Here is a 5,164-nt window from a genome sequence, read left to right on the forward strand (position 1 = left end):
GTCCTCGACGGCGGCGCGGCGCGGCACGGTCGTGCCCAGCTCCTGCCCGTGGGCACCGCCGCCCGCCTCGGTAGCCCGGTGCCCGCCGCCGGTTGTCCCAGGTGCACCTCGCCGCCCGCGGGGGCTGCCAGCAGTGGTGGGGCCCTTACAGCCGCCTCGCCACAGCCGCCTCGTTCCTCGCGCCCCTCGCCTCGCGCCATGTGCCGCACCTTGTGCCCCGTGTCCGAGTAAGGACCGGCGCTGTGCGCAGGAATGGGTCGCTGTGGTTTATTCCGGATTAAAAACAGAATTAGGAGTTGCTCTGTAAGCATCTACATGCCAAATTCTGACTGTTTCGCAGAGGAAAGGGTGTAATCCGCATCAGTGGCAATAGGTGCCATGGGAAGGCACTGTAGGATGGAGGCTTAATTTCTTTCCTGGCCCACCGCTGCTGCCCCTGAGGAGCTCCTCACACCGCCTGGTCGGAGTGTACGGTGCAGTGAAAGTCATCCACATATTGGAGTAATGTAAATATTCCAAAGTGATCCTGCCAACAGTAAAACCCACTTGTAAAAGAAGCATAACTATTTGTGATAAGTACCTGTGCTCTGGACAACTGGCTTCAGCAGAGGGGAAATGAACGGTGCTTGTTAAGTTCTGTTTCAGTAACAGACGCAAAACCGCTGTCCAGCAGCAGGGCTTCACCTCAGCAGCGCGCACCTCGAGGGCTTTTGTTACCAACAGCCTAAGGGCTTCAAGCCACTCTGCTTTCTTAAGTTTAGCAGATTTGAGAGGCCACAGGGTGCGTACTGCACTCTGGAGGAACTGAACAGTGTGTCAGGGAATTCGGTTCCCTCCGTAGCTGGAGTTAGCTCAGCTGAAAAGTATGCTGAAGGTTTGGTGGGTGAGCTGAGTGATGCGGTGGGGAGGAATACCAGAGGTTTGTTTGTTAAAGTAGGCTATAGAGAATTCCCAGATCACCACTACAGGCAATTTGCCCCTGAGGTATGCTGTAGAAAATTCTTAGCATAAACAGTATCTGGCATGGTGAGCAATCTGGGCATAATTAGTAAAAGGGAAGCATGGCAATATCAAAAACCTATCAGTCAGTAGTAAAAGCATTTTTTTTCCTATTGATGCTCAAAATGGGGTTTGCTGGTGCTTTGTGGGTCAGGACAAAGTGTTTAACTTTTATTTTGTTTCAGGTGAAAATCAACGCAGATGTCCAAAAAATGATTAGCTGAGCATGCATCCACAGAATGAATGTAAGTAGAGTGGTCAAGGGCTGCTCACCACATCGGCTGCTACATGTTGTGGCTTCTGTGGCTTTTAGGAGACAAAATGAAAATAAAGCCCATTTAACAGAGGCTAATTGAAAACCAGTCCCGATTTGATTTTTTTTTCCCCCAGCCTTTTGTACCGTATTAAAATGATCTACTACAAGAACTTGTGGATATGACAAGTGTTTACCTGAATTAATATTCATTTGTTTGATTTCAAGGCTCAAAGGATGACACTTTCTTCTTACAGGGCTTTATTTTCACGGGGTGTGTTTGTTATCTTGTCAACTGTAGAAAAAGTAACACACTGAGAGATATAATACAGTTGGAAGCAGAGAAAGTGCTAATTTCAATAGCCATAGATACAAAACTCTATATCATGATCTCTGTGACTTTTTGCATCCCTAGTGATTTGACATCAGTGTAATTCTAACTGATGCACCTATTGGTTAAATGTTAACTGTTTTTTTTTTTCCTGCTCATTTATTGGGTACTTGAACTGTGAAAGTTCAACCAGTATGGTGAAGTGGTGAGCCTTCCTAACCCTTTCTACATTCAGGCTTGTCTGGATGGTCCTTGGGCATTCAGGAATGGGTGAGGCCTGCATTTCTTCATTTTTTTTCCCCAATCAGATGTCTTTTTTTTTTTTTTTTTTTTCCCAGCACAAGCAGTGGTGGTTTCTTCAGAAGCCCGGTATATCTTAGGTATGTCTTGATCCCTGTTCTATCAGAGCACAGGTGTGAAGCTGCTGTCAGCATGCAGAGGTTTAACAGCTGGTTTGGGCTGCACAGGCATCTGAAAATATTTTTCTGGATTTAGGAAGAATTCACAATTCAGTCTCCGCTGTCTGATATGAAATGCTGTGATAGCAAACAACTCAATGCCTGGCACCAGAACTAGGGTGAAGGCATTTTCCACTTCTCACAAGTAAACTATGAGGGATGAGAAAATCATCGCTTGATCTCCTTGCCCCTACCATTTTAAAGGTGTACAGATGGTAAAATAAAGCCAGCGTACATTTTTTGTGATTAAGAGCAGATCAATTGAAAATACTACTTAATGTTTACAGACATATACTCCATCTTCTTTATCACAAAATCATTGTTTCCTGACAGTAAATATATCTCCAACTAGCAATACATCTTTCTATCCCATGCGTGTTCCCATAGCGGGCTGTGTTGTTAAAGTACAAGTTGGAGCTCTGCTGTGGTGCTGCAGCTGAATGTGCACAAACTGTGAAGCATGAAAATGAAAGAAGTTTTTTGTGTTTTTTTTTTAAGTGGATGTGACGTGTTGACGTGTCAAAATTTGGGTTGTGGTTTTGTTATCAATTACTTCCATAGTAGCAACTATTGAGCCTTCTGTGATAGAACTCATGTGATAACCAGTGTGTGTTTTCCCCAGATAATTTACAACTTTACCAGGTAGAGCTAGTAAAATAGGTTATAATAAAAGTAAAACCTTGAGCAGAATGGAGCGCAGGAAGCCTGTTACAAAGACAGTAATTACAGCTCATCCTGTGGTGCCTTAAAATTAAAATCACTACAATAAATAGGATTATTTTATGTTGTGATGCTATGTGTTTATTTGGGTTTATGAATGAAAACTAAACCCCTAAAGAACAATCTTCCTACTATGTTTCAATTCATTTGGATCCTCAAGAATCTGCAAAAAAAAAAAAAAAAAAAAGTAGAGGTAAAGTAAGCATGGCAGTAGGCAGGATCCAACTGTTAGGAAACCACTTCTCTGCCTCTTTGTCAGCCTGCATTTAGCCCATCTGTTGGTTTTGCATTGCCATCTTCCAAATTGTGGTGCGAGAGTGTGGTGGAGGAAGGATGGAAAAGGAGAGGGAGGGAGAGTGGAGAAAATGAAGGCAAAAGCCAGAACCCTGCTGTGCTTCAGTTGTTCCTCTTTGAAGAACGACTTTTTGGAAGCTCTCTTGTAGTTCAGCGATAGTCTTGAGACTGCTGTAATGCAGACTGCCACAAGGCCTAGAATTTGGAACACTTGGAGTTTTTGGAATATATTTACTTTCTCTGGGTCCTTACATGCTTGAATTATGCCATGAGGAAAAGAATGTGACCGTCTGTATTTCAGCACAGGATTTTAGCAGGTTAGCTAACTACTCTACTTAAATCCATAGAAAATCTTGATGTTAGTCAATCTTCATCATAACCCACTGAAGTAGCTAGCAAGTTCTCCTGCATGGCATGCACTGCAGTTGGCAAACATTTTTTACACACAGGCTGTGTGGTCAGGTGGGTACTAGGTTTTAATAGGCAGATTAACATTAAGCACTTAAAAAACATATCAGGTAAATGGGTGTTTTTGTAGCACAAATGTCTTGATTTCAGTCTTCCTATAGAGTCCTAGTATTCTGTTCTGTAAATTCTCTCTTTGTGTGTGGACTGTTGATACAAGAAAAAAACCATAATGGCCCCTTTGGAGTTTCTGAAATCATTCATATTAATCCAGTGTCTGTGCATGTCAAATGATAATCAGTACTTTAAAAAAATCCATACTTTTTATTCTTGCGAGCAGCTTGTATTAAAGCATTTTCAACCTACAGAGTTATTGTTTTACTTGGAAAGCTGTGAGAAAATGGAGAAAGGTTAAAAAGAGAAAGAAAATCCAGGTGGAATTAGTGTGTAAACTGGACAATAATAATTTGCACTTCATAAGGGTATTTTTGTCTTTGTGAGTAGGCATTATTTCAGTGAGTATTTGTCTGCAAGCAGAATCATGAAGTGATTTTTACTTCCTTGAAATTTTAATTTTAAAAAGCCTTGGTATACTTAGACTGATAGTTTCAGCTTGCTTTATCACAGACTCAGTTTTCAGTACAGTATTGTGAGTGTTTGGCTATACTAGAGTACGATGCAAATGCTCTCAGTCTTTTATGTGTAGCAAAGTGTGTGAACCATACATCTAGAAGCCACGTCATTAACTCCAGAAAACTATTTTTGGGTGTATATTCAACAGAGTAATGTGTAAATTGGAAGTTAGGGAGAACTTAGCTCTACAAATACAACCCTGGCAGACCAGCATTCTCAGATAACGTTGTTTGAGAATCTGCCCCTGTTCTGCACAAGGGACATAGTAAAATCATGCCATCATTTCAGTGTGTGATATTCTCTTGCAAAAGTTGTAGCTGTTGTAGTAAACAATGCTGAAGGCCTCATAAAGTCCTCATTTCCCCATTACAGAGATATTCCACCCCTAAACTATCACAGATTAAATTATCTCTAACTATATACACAAGCATAGATATTAGTGCTATCTACAGACTGCTCGTATTGGAGACATTTGGCTTCATAAAACCTTTGGCTCCAAAAGACCAGCCTGTGCTGTGTGAGTGAAAGCAGAAAGTTAATAGGCTGATAGTAATACAGCTAATGTCCTCTTTCATGCCAGCCAGAAGAAGGCAAGATAATTACAAAGTCAAGCTCACTGACTGAGTTGAGGTCAGAAAGAAACATACACATGGAGCAGGGCATTATTCGTATGCTGATTGATAGTTGCTTTTCTCTCTCTTTCTCTCTTTTTTTTTTTTTTTTGCATAATAAAATTTATGTGACTAAATCGGTTGATTCTGAGAGGGGTTGTTAAAAACAGAAGGATCCTAGACAGCTCCTTCTGACTGTCTAGTATGATTCTCCGGGAGTGGGTGCATAAAAATTTTCTGTCACCTTTAGGACTGGTGATAGTTGGCACAGCCATCTTTGTCTGGCTTACCTGCCCAGCAGTTTGACACACTACCCCCAACAGACTCTTCCAATTCTTGTTTCTGCCATCCCATCAAAGGGGAAGGGACTGGTCTGCATTTTTAAAAAGTTCTTACAAATCCCTGGGAGCAGTCACGCCCCTTTGCGATGAGTCATAGGGCCTTACATCTGCCTGCCTAG

This window comes from Numida meleagris, chromosome 5 (genome assembly GCF_002078875.1).
Source record: "Numida meleagris isolate 19003 breed g44 Domestic line chromosome 5, NumMel1.0, whole genome shotgun sequence".
In the NCBI taxonomy this organism is placed as follows: domain Eukaryota; kingdom Metazoa; phylum Chordata; class Aves; order Galliformes; family Numididae; genus Numida; species Numida meleagris.